Genomic DNA, 12,399 nt, shown 5'->3' on the forward strand with positions numbered 1-12,399 from the left:
TGAGGTCAATGAAGGGATTTTCGGTGGCAACAATATCCATTTTGGCAGAGTTAAAGGCAGACCTGGTGACCAGGATCCCCAAATAGCCAAATCTGTTCATTCCAGCTTTCACCATTGTGTCTCAAGGATGAATGTGGCATTGCAGAGACAACATGGCTGTCTCTGGGATGGAGAAGAGCAGAGAGGCCACTGACCCATTTTTTAAAGATGTATTTATTTGTTTTATATGCCTGCTCTATTTACATGTTCACCTGCAGGCCAGAAGAGGCATCAGATCACAATATAGATGGTCATGAGCCATCATATGGGTTCTGGGAATTGAACTCAGGTCCTCTGGAAAAGCAGCCAGTGCTCTTAACTGCTGAGCCATCTCTCCAGCCCCCTCACTGGGCTATTCTTAAACAAATCATGTAGTTTTTTTTAAATGTAGGTCTGAGGTCGTTAATTCCCACTTCCACTAACAGCTTTTGATTGTAACTGTTAGAAAGAGTGAGAACATTGCACAGCTCCTCATTCCGTCCCATGAGTTAAGTCCACGATAAACCCACCGATACAAAATATGTTAAAGCAGTGCCTGGCACAATAGAGTAGGGCCTACTGAAAGTCTCTGTGCGGCCTTCCCATCGCCAAACACAGTGCGGAAGAGGACCACATATGAAGCTAAATGGCGCGCTCCCTCTCTTTCTTTTGTCTTTTAATCACATCTGTAATTATAAGATGGGAAGAAATCGAACAGTTATCAAAAGCCTGCCTTTTCCAGAAAAGCAGGCTTTCCCAGCAGGCATCTGGAAGACTGCTTCAAAGAGTGATCGGTTTATCCCCCAAAACCGTAACACCCACTAACATGTTCTGCTCTTTTTCCTCAAGTTGATGTATATCATCTCCCCACCCCCACTCCGCCCGCCGTTCTTTCCTTCTCTCCACATTGTGGGGCACAGTAGCTTGCTTAGATTCTGCTGGGGTGAAATTGTGGGGTTCTTGATAAGTCCTCCATCATCTAAACATTCTACACACATCTTGAGAAACCAAACATTTTCAAGGGGTGCTGTTGGTCTACTCAAGGAAGCTGGGAGTGTCTTGCTTTGTCATCTTTTGCATAAAGGCAATGAGTTCACGGCAAGCAGGTGCTTACTGAGATTTAGTTATCATTCAGGGAGTAGGCATTGTTTCTGTTTACTTTGCTTTCATCCCTCCACAGCCATTTTCAACCACAGGTAGTGTAACGGACGCTTAGAGAGAAGTCCCTAGCTCAAAGTCAGACAGGTGGGATTTGAATACAGATCCTTAAGTTCCAACCTGGATGGATCACTCTCTGCCAGATCTGTTTGATATACATTAGTGCATATAGCCCTGCATCCTGGAAGACAGGGTAAAAATGTGTTTAGGTAACAACAAAGCAACACATACACACAAACATACACATACACACAGAAGTGGGGGGTGGTTGGGAAAGAGCTTGCTATGCAAGATGAGGACCCAAGTTTCGATTTTCCACACTTATGTAAAGAAATGACAGGCACAGCAGTGTGTTCCTATATCTCAGCGCTGATGAGGCAGACAGGAGAATCCTTGGGGCTTGATGCCCAGCAAATCCAGCTGAGTTGTTGAGTTCCACACACGGCGAAAGACCCAGTCTCCAAGAGACAGTGGATAACAATTGAGGACAGCACCCATGGTGGACCTCTGGCCACATATTCATGGACACACACAGGAATACGACCACACACACACAAATAATTAGACACGTGCTACACCAAGAAAATCAGTGAGGGAACTCTCGTCTTCTTTTCATTTCTTTTGAGGTTGTTATTATTTTTGAAATACCAGGGAAATGTGGGAAGGGGCCATCACCATCTCTTTATTCCTCAGAACCCCTCTTAAAATTCTAACTCCAGTTCTGGGTCCTTTAAAAAATAATAATAAAATGGTGTTTCATTTAAAAATATTCTTTTCATTACTTCAGAGAAGGCTTCGCTTACAGCGAGCTAATGAGCTTTCCCTGCAAAATGTGGCTGGGAGGGAATGTGCTTTCAAGTGACTGCTCTCCAGGTACCTGGAGTGGTTAGAGCAGCTCCCCAGAGAAAACAAGGTACACGAGAGCACACAAGACCTGTGTCTCAGGGTGCTACATGTAGGTTTCAGGAGTGCCATCGGTTTCTGACTTTTCATTCTTTATGTTAAGTCAGCTAAAGAGTACGTTTTCACTTTACACCCTGAGAAAGTGTTCTTCTCAGTACTTACTAGAGAACTGTACTCATTGTTGAGGTTTATTCTTCTCCTTCATTTGGAACAGGGTCTCACGATGTAGCTATGACCAGCCTAGAACTCCCTATGTAGACCAAGCTAGCTTTGAACTCACAGAGATTTGCCTGCCTCTCTGTGTCCTATGAGGTAGATTAAAAGGCATTCATCACCATGCCCAGCTGGGGTTTTATTTCTTTGAAAATTTCCCCACTGGGGGCCACTGGGGAATAAGTTGAGGGATGATGTTAGTAGGGATATGAAAGGAATTTTTGTTGACTTAAAAAATCATTTAATCGGGCTGGAGAGATGGCTCAGTGGTTAAGAGTACTGACTATTCTTCCAGAGGTCCTGAGTTCAATTCTCACCAACCACATAGTGGCTCATAACCATCTGTAATGGAGCCTGATTTTCTCTTCTGGTGTGTGTGAAGAAAGGGTATATAAATGTAATTAAAAAAAAATAATTCAATCATCTATCAACTCGCCTTCACTTCCTCCTCCTTCTTCCCCTCTCTCTGTCTTAGTCCTCTTTCCTTTTGGGTCTCACTCAGATAATCCCAGGTTAGTCTGGAACTTGCTCTGTAGTAAAAAATGACTGGAACTTCTGATCCATTTGCCTCTGTTCCCCAATCCTCTGCCTCAAGGATTGCAGGCATGTGCCACCATGCCTGGCTTATGGGGTCCTGGGGATTTAATTGTACACTAGGCAGGCAAATACTTTGACCCATACCTCATGTATCCCCAGCATCATGTGTTTTTTTCATATCTGTGATTCACTGTTCGTAAATATTGTTGGATTCATTAGATTATCTATACTCAATGTTGTTTACCTCAAAAAAAAAATCACAAAATCTGAAGTCTGCTTTTCAATCGTACCCATATAAACAGATGAATGAGTGTTGTCTAAACAGATATATGCCTATAATAATTGGAGTGAGTTCGCTCTGCCTGATGGCTGGTGGGCATGCCAACTGGTGACAGTAACCGTGCTTATTATTGAAGGAGCAGTTGCTATTTACAGGCCTGTCAGAAGGCACTTCACTCTCCTGACCTCAAACCTCAGAGCCAGTCACGGGAGTAATCTGCTTTAGTAGATGAGGATAATGAGCCTGGGAAAGATTATAGGCGAGGCAAGCACCGCAGCTCATGATCCCGTTCCACCCAACATCATGGGCTAGGCTTTGTTCTGCTTGCAGCTGTCAGGAGGTGTCTTGGAAGGGTTTTGGTAGTATCTAGGAAACCAGAGAAGGAGCTATTGCTGAGGTCTAGGTGTGTGGGCACAGAGCCAGGTCTAGAATTTCAAAGGTGAAACTTTAGGCACGTGGATTGAGTTGAGAGGGTCTGCTGGTGAATTGGTTAGGGACACAGGGTGGAAGGAGGATTGTCCTGGGGTCCAGCCCCAACAACGTGGCAAGGCCAGGTGGTGTTGGAAAAGCTACAAAGGTTGAGACCCATCCAAACCTCTATTGTGAGGTTGGGGAGATGCCCCAGCGGTGAAGAACACTCGCCGCTCTTGCAGAGGACCGGGTTCTGTTTCCGGCACCCACACTGGCCGCTCATCACCACCAGTTCCAGTGGATCTGACTCCCTCTTTGGGACTCTGGGAACACTTGCATGCCCATGGTCCACAGACTTACACTCCAGACCACATGTGCATATAAAATACATGATATTTTTTTAACCATTTTGTTGTTCTGACTCCTCAATAGAAAACAGCCAATGAAAATTAGAATGAGGTAGGAAAGATGAAATGTTTGAAGGGAAATAGTTTAATAATTTCTAGTAAGTGTACCAAGGCTATGCAATGATTCCCTGGTCTACCCCGAGGTTTCTTTAATAAAGAGAAACAGTTTGCAATTCACAGATCAGCTGGATCCAAACCAGCTTCTGAAGTGTTTGGAGGTGATTAACTGCAGTTTGCTTTTTCGAGTAGCTTAAATACTCCCTTTGGAAATCTTGCCAAGCCTGTCATTTGTTTCCAAACTCATTCTCCTTTAAAACGGGACAAGATAAACTCTGGCTGAGCCTGTGTCCCACATAATGAGGTTTACTCAATTAGAAAGTATCGACTGGCCAAGGGAACCTGTATCTTCTACATCAATAGAAACACTTAAAAAGATTTATTTTATTTATGTGTATGCGTGTATATCACTGAGTGTATTTGCACATGTGTGCGTTAAGTACCCTTGGGGGACAGAAGAAGGCATTGGATCCCATGGAGCTGGAGTTAGAGGTGTTTTGAGCAGTTCAGCATGGGCCCTGGGAGCTGAACTCAGGTCCTTTGCAAGAACAGTGAATGCTCTTAAATGCTGAACCATCTCTTCAACACCTAAAAGCACCTTTTTTCTATCCCTTGATCTCTCTTCCACTTAAGCTTTAGCTGGCATTAAGGGCTGTTTTAGAGACACCTATATTTATTATTTTGCCTTCTACTAAATAGACTGATATGAAACAGGTCAGGATAAAGGCCAGGGTGGTGGTTTGAATGAGACTGGTCCCCATAGGCTCATGTATTTGCATGCTCAGTCCCCACCTGATGAACTGTTTGGAAGGACTAGGAAGTATCCTTGTTGGAAGAGCGGTGCGGTCTTTGAGGTTTCAAAAACCCACACCATGGTCAGCGTCTCTCTTTCTGCCCGCTTCTTGAGGATCAGGATGTAAAGCTGTCAGTTACTTCTCCAGTGTCATGCCTGTCCGTCTCCCACTGTGATGATAACAGACTAACCCTCTGAAGCTGTAAGCAAGCCCCCAGTGAAATGCTTCCTTCTAGGACAGTTGCCTTGGCCATGGTCTTTCTTCACAGCAATAGATCACCTACACAACCCAATGAATATGGAGAAGTCAAAGAATATGGTGCCTATGTAGAGCCTGTAGGATCCCAAACCAGAGACTAGATAGCCTAGGGACCTAGGAAAAAACCCAAATACTACTGTTCTACCAAAAAAAAAAAAGGAACAAAAAATTATTTTTAATGGCATTCTGCTATACTCATAGATCAGTGCCTTGCTCGGTCATCATCAGAGAAGCTTCCTCTTGCAGTAGATGGGAACAAATACAGACACCCACAGCCAGACATTATGCAGAGAGTAAGAGCCTGTGGGCCATTCAGCTTGAAATGTGAGATCTCCATCAAATTCCTCCCCTCAGGATTCAGAGAACCCCTAAGAAGAGAAGGTGAAGAAAGTTTAAGAGTTAGAAGGGGATGGAAGACACCAAGAAAACAAGGCCCTCCAAATCATGATCAACACATATATATACTTACAGAGACTGTGATATCATGCACAGGGCCTGCGTGGGTCTGCATCAGAAGGCTTCCTGGAAGGAAAAGAAGTGGGCACATGCCCCATCCGTAATCCAGAAGCAACCTCCAACTCATAATTACTTACAAAGGAAAAATCATATATTTTTTCCTCTCTTTTTAGTTAATAGGCTCTTTGAGTATATATTATAGCTTCCAGTTTAAGTGCGCAAATGAGTGGGTGCCTGTTTCTTGTGCCTTATCTTGGGTTCTTTTCATTCTGTTTGTATGTTTTGGCCAATTCCAATGTATCAGTTTTTGCTTTATCTTTTTATTATTGTTCTATACAAGCCTATTTGTTTTTTTAATGAGAGACAGAAAGGGGGTAGATCCACATGGGAGGGGCGGTGGGCATGGCAATCAGGATACATTATGTGAGAAAAAAACAAATTCTATTAAAAAAAAAGTGGCCAGATGTGGTAGCTCACACTTTTAATCCCAACACGTGGAACACAGAAGCAGGGGGATCTCTGTGAGTTGAGGCCAGCCTGATCTACAAAGTGAGTCCAGGACAGCCAGGGTTCTCTTACACAAAGAAACTCTGTCTCAAAAAACCAAAGTGGAGGAGGAGGAGAAGGAAGAGGACTAACCAAGACAGCAGAGACTACACGCCTTGCCTGAAATGCATAAAGGATGAAGGAGGTGGGCGTGGTTGGGGGTTGTTTCCTCTGACATTTGCTGCAGACCTTCCCAGGCCAGGTCTACCTTCATTACCTTCTTTAGTCCTCCCAGCAGCCACGCGCAGAGGGAGCATCAGCACTTCAGGTAAGCGTGCCCACCTCTCTGCTGGCCATCTTGACTGTTTATCACTCATCTTGACTGTTCATCACACAAACGACTCATGGGACTCATGTTTCTCCTCTCCTCCCTTTCCTGGTACCATCATCATCTCACCTAGACTTACTGATTCCACTGAACGTCTATTTCCTTCTTCCGTCCTTGTGTGTCTGCCCAGTTCTTAAATCCTGTGTGTTTTGTTGACTGTCCCTCTGGATCCATTTTCTGTCACTGCTATAAATCAGAGACCACATCATATCCTCATTCCTTTCTCCGTTTCTCCAGAATCACATAGCCTTTCTCCCTCATTAGGAGTCACACTTATCTCTCTTCCTCTCACTTGTCTATCACGATGCTCACCCAGGCATCCCAAGACAAGCTACCTCTCTCAGTATCTCTGGCCTGAGGAGGGAGACGCCTATAGAGGACAGGGAACCTTCCCTCTGTTCTCTGCTTTCCAGGGCTTGGCCTTTGTAGATCCCACATGTCTAACTATGCCTGGATTATTTTATTTTATTCCACACAGTGTATTTTTTATTTATCCACATTTCACTAATGACATGATTTCCTGCCTGTTTTTTTTTTTTTTTTTTTTTTTTTTAAATAGCATCTCACTATGTGGCTTAAACTGGTGTGTGGCACCCAGGTTCAAGCCCTCCTCCCATGTCAGCTTCCTGAGCATCTGAGTATCTCGGTCTAGGTGCATGTGGCCAGTAAGAAGCTCTGCTTAATTTTTTTGTACTTATTTATTTACTTTATTATCATTCACGCTAATGGTATAGATGGAGGTGAGAAACCAAATTCAAGTACTTTAGCTACGAGAGGCTTTCCAAAGCAGGGAAAGTCAGGGTTAGGGAGCTGTCTGGGTTAGAAAAGGCAGTTGACTCCAGCCTGGTGACTGAGTCCGGTCCCAGGAACTGGAATGGGAAGATGAGAGGAGCAGCTCACTGAAGTTGTCCTGAGATCTCCACATGCCCCTTCCCACACAGGAGGAATAAGTGTTAAAAAAAAAAAAAGCTTAAGAGAAGCTTAAGCTTATCATTGTTGTCACCATTCAATTCAATTAACTTCATTAAATTGATCAAGTTGTATATGTAACTGTTTCTGTAATCCCAGTTCACAACATTGTTCTCATATGTTTATCTGCAGTTCATTTCTGTTTTTACCTCCAGCCATGTGCAAACCATTCATACCTCTCTTGTTTCTGTGGACTTGTATATGTAAGTGGAGTTTTACAGTATGTGATCTTTTCACAGTGATTTCTTCAGACATTGTTCTTATATGGACATACATTGCTGTACATATCAATGCTTCTTTTCTTCCTATGTGGATGAGCAAGCCGCGTACTCTTCCTTTTTATGGTTGACTAATACTTTACCTTAAACCATAGTTCGCTTGTCCGTTAACTGGATCACTCTTTTGGGTTATCATGAAAAACTTTGTTACAAATCTTCACATATAAGGTTTTGCTTGGACACATGTTTTCATTTCTCTCAATATAGAGAGCTTGAAATGGGTTGGGTACATTACATAGTAACTGTGCCTGCTTTTGTCTTTTGTTTATGTTTAATTTTTAATATTTAATTTTGAAGAAAATATGTCCTATCATTCAAGCCAAGCTGTGAAGGCTGGAAAAAAAAAAAAAAAAAAGCCAAGAAAGGGGGAAGGGAAATGGTCTAGGTGGTGGAAAAGCACCAGTTTCTTTGTTCCATATGTTATACCTTTAAGGAAACAATTATATTTTGCATTGAAAACCCAATTCAGAATAATATTAAGGGAGGCTGGAGAGACCCCAGCACCCATGTGACAAGTTGGGGGCATCCTTGGGCACACGTGTAACCCATTCCTGTAGGAGCAGAAACAGAAGGAGCGATGGGTCTTGTTGGCTGCCAGACAAATAAAACATGAGCTCCAGGCTCAAGAGACCCTGCCTCAAAAGAATGAGACAGCCAAAGAGTGCAGCACCCAGTGCCCTCCTCTGCTGTCCACACGTGCAAAGGCAAGTTTTTTTCCCCTGCAATATGTGTACATAATACACACACATGCACGAATACACACATATAGGTGCGCACGCGCGCGCGCACACACACACGCGCACACACACACACTAGCATTATGAGAGGAAATGTTCCCCCTTTCTTGAAAGTCATAAATATGCCTTGAAAGTCATAAATACGCTAGCGCTGACTTTTCCCAGCCTGAATTGAAAAATTCAAAGAGAAATTACTTTCTCGGCCTCCGCGCTAATGAAAAACAAGGTGGAGTATGCAAACAAACAAAAAACCCAGACCCTGGCCTGATGCAAAGGTTGGAAGGGGCATGTGCCAAAAGAAAGAATGTGTGACTGCTCCACACATTTCCTGTCTGTGCTGGGGCAAGTAAACCTCCTCCCACGCGTTTGCAGAGCTCGAGAGTCACAGTTCTGATTCTGTTGCTTCCCAAAGGAAAAATGGCATTGGCAAATACAGTAGGATGATCATATTCAAGCCGAGTCTTTCTGAGATGCTGTTTTCCTCTTTGTCAGTTTGTTTTTTTAAATGTTGTTTTGTGTGCGAGCCTGGGTGTTTTTCCTCTGTCTGCTCTCGAGTGCAAGACAGAGCAAGTTTTCATGACTCTGGGTGAGCCAATCGGTTGAGTGCACAATACCTTGGTTAATCCACAGTAAGCTACATGCTCAAACACTGCCTGCACAGACAGCTTCAGAACAACGCAATTACATTAAAAAGTCATGGCATGGAATTTGGAGATGATTTCTAATAGGCCCCAAAGAGAGCTTTTAGTTCTTAGGCTTATGACCAGAAGTTCATGGCACATTAAATTTTCCATCTGAAAACTAGGAGAGTCCCTTGTTACAGCTTACAAAAGTGATTGGAGAAGGAAAATATCGTGCATTTCTCTCAATGGCAAGTATTCTCCAAGTGCAATAATAAAGCTCACGTTTCTTCTCTGTGATTTAAAACTGAACAGAAGACAAGGACTGGTGGTCCAATCGTCTCAAGGTCAATGCTGACTGTCTTTTTCATCACCTGCTTGTAGTTCTTGTTTTGAACTTTTGGAAATGGTCCTTTGATTTTCCGTTTTGACATAGATTGTCAAGTTCATGTGGTTTGTTTGGTCCTTGACTGTGCCTCAAGGATAGGCAAATTACCTAGACTTGAACAACTGGAGAAAGGCATATGTGAGTCAATGTGTTTGGCTCAGAAATGGGCACATGACCCAACCTGGGCCATTGAGAAGCCTGGAACTTTTATTAAAACTAAGAGTCCTGTTGACTGTGGATTGTTAGAGTGGGAGAATTTATGTTGAATTTATGTAGTTACTCAGGACTATCTTTGATACCCGATGGAAATCTTTCCATAAAAGGAGAGAAAAATGCCAGCCATGAGGACAACGGAATCCAGAGACAGGAAAGCAGGTATCAGATGGCATCATCTCAGCCTCTAGGATAGCTGAACTACAGCGCTGACTACTTACCGACAGAGAAGCCATTTCCTCTGTGCACATCCAAAGCTCTGTTCATTGCACAGGAGCACAGACTTTCTTCCCACCCCAACACGCCAACTCTCAGACATTCTGAAAACAACCACAGCAATGAGTGTGGCTTCAGTATGTTTTTGCTCTGAATGCAGGTGCCACGCATCAAAACTTCAGTAAGTTAAAGCTGGAGGAATCCCAGAAGGCTTGCTACTTAAAAGGTAAAGTGACTGTCCCTGCGCCATCTGCTGTGGTATAATTGGACTGTCATGATGTTGGAGTTCGGTGAGTATACTTTAGTAAAACGGATTTCAGAACTGAAGATTCTTCATGGGAATGAATTCTAGGATCAATTATTAGACAGTGATCAGCTTTTCAAAAAGCAAAGACCATATATATATATATATATATATATATATATATATATATATACAGATATATGTATATATATACACACACACATATATATACATACATATATCTGTATATATATACAGTATGTATATACTGTAGTGAGTCTGATAGATTCTATGCATTTTTACTGTGGTTCATGGTCAAAGTTAGAAAACCTCTTTAGGTGATATCAGAATTTCTTTTATGGGTGTGTTTTTATCAAAGAGGAGAAGCAGTATATTTTCCCTGTCAGTAAAGGGTTGCCTAGCATCAAAGGCAAGCCAGCCCCTGTGGACAGCACGGATTCTAAATGAAAGCTCTGAGCCTGAGTTAGAGACACAGATTTTCCCTGTTTGCCGCCTGCATTACCAAGCAGTAACAAGGGTGTGCTTTGCAGTGCTCTGCGAGTCTTTGGGGGTTGAAAGCACTGCATAAAATCAAGTCTAGTCTGTTTATGGATGTAATTCCCTGTGCCCGGAGATCAGGATGTGTGCTGTGGTCTGAATTACACTGCATCTGATTCTCATTAACTGCTCGTGATTCCCCCCTGGATCCGGTTTCTCTGCCCTCTCTGAATTACTGTGCACATGGCTAGCTTCTGCAGAGTGCTCAACCCTGGCCGTCTGCAGTCAAGTCTGTTGCCCTGTTATAACCTATTATAACCTATGCTGCAATTGCAGTAGACTCTAAGAGGAGTCTTTCACACACACACACACACACACACACACACACACACACACACCCTGTCTAATGATCAAAGAAACTCACTGAGCTACATGTTTCTGCGTTGGTGAGCTGATTACCAAGCAGTATGGGATGGGATATGTGTTTTGATTTCTTAGGCCCAGAGAAAAGTAACAAGACAATAAATGTTTATTGCCAGCACATACATACTGTTCTGGACTGAACTGTATCCATTTAACACGGGTGTGTGGAAGATCTGGCCCCCAGCATGATTTGGAGAGAGGGCTTTTAAACAGTAAAGGACATGTGAGGAATTAAGAGTGAGGGTCTAATTCAGCAGGATTGGTGGTTTCATAAAAGAGGAAAAGCAAGGAGGAAACCACTCTCTTTTGTCTCTTGTGCACCACACACACCAAGGAAAGACCAGGTGAGCCCATAGGAAAAAGATGCCCATTTGCCAACCATGGTGGGAGCCTTTACCAGGAACAGACCATGCGAGTACCCCAATTCCAGCCTCCAAAACACTAGGAACACAAATGCCCAAATGCCCATTGTTAGAGCCATCTACTCCATGGTATTTTGTTATGGCACCCCAAGCTGCCTTAAGACAGATGACAAGCACAGCCTCTCTTGAGTCCCTCTTCATACAAGAACACTGTTGAATAGTTCTTAGCACAAAATATCCGTGTGTAGTGCCTACTGTGCGGCCAGCATGCTCCTAATCCTTGGTGATTATTAATTCACACAGTCTTCATCACAGCTCCCAAAAAGTTGAGATAATATTCTTGTTAGTTTCTTGTTTGCTTGTTTGTTTGTTTTGGTTTTTTATCAGTTTGGCACAAGTCAGATTTACCTGGGAAAGGTAAACATCAACTGAGGAAATGACCCCATCACATTGGTCTGCACAAAAGTCATGAAGGAATTTCTTTGATTGAGGTAGGAGGGGTCCAGTCTACAGGGAATGGTGCCACCATGGGCAGGTGGTCCTGGGTAGTATAAGAGAGCAGTCTGAAAGGATGGGGAAATGGCTCAAAGGTTACGAGCACTGGCTGCTTTTCCAGAGGACATAGGTTTGATTCCTAGCACCTACGTGGTAGCTCACAACTATCAGGAACTCCAGACCCAGTGGATTCAGCACCCTATTCTAGCTTTTCCAGGAACACATGTGGTGAGGCAGATGTACGTGCAGGCAAAACACAAAAACAAAATTAAGGAAGGAAGGAAGGGAAAGGAAAGGAAGAAAAATAAGAATGAAGAAAGAGAGAGAAGGAAGGAAAGAGCAGAATGAGCAAGCCGAGGGGAGCAAGCTAGGAGGCAGCAGTCCTCCATGGCTTCTGCTTCAGTTCCTGACCCTGGGTTCCTGCCTTGGCTTCTCTCAGTGGACTGTGTTTCAGGATGTGTAGGACAAACAAAACTCTTCCTGCACAGATTGGGAAGTCAAACTGAGACATCTAAGGAACACCGCAAAGACAAACTCCCAGCGTTCAATATTTAAAGCCATACATGCAGCCATCTTCTTCACCCATGGAC

Source organism: Meriones unguiculatus, chromosome 5, assembly GCF_030254825.1.
Source record: "Meriones unguiculatus strain TT.TT164.6M chromosome 5, Bangor_MerUng_6.1, whole genome shotgun sequence".
NCBI classification, from domain to species: domain Eukaryota; kingdom Metazoa; phylum Chordata; class Mammalia; order Rodentia; family Muridae; genus Meriones; species Meriones unguiculatus.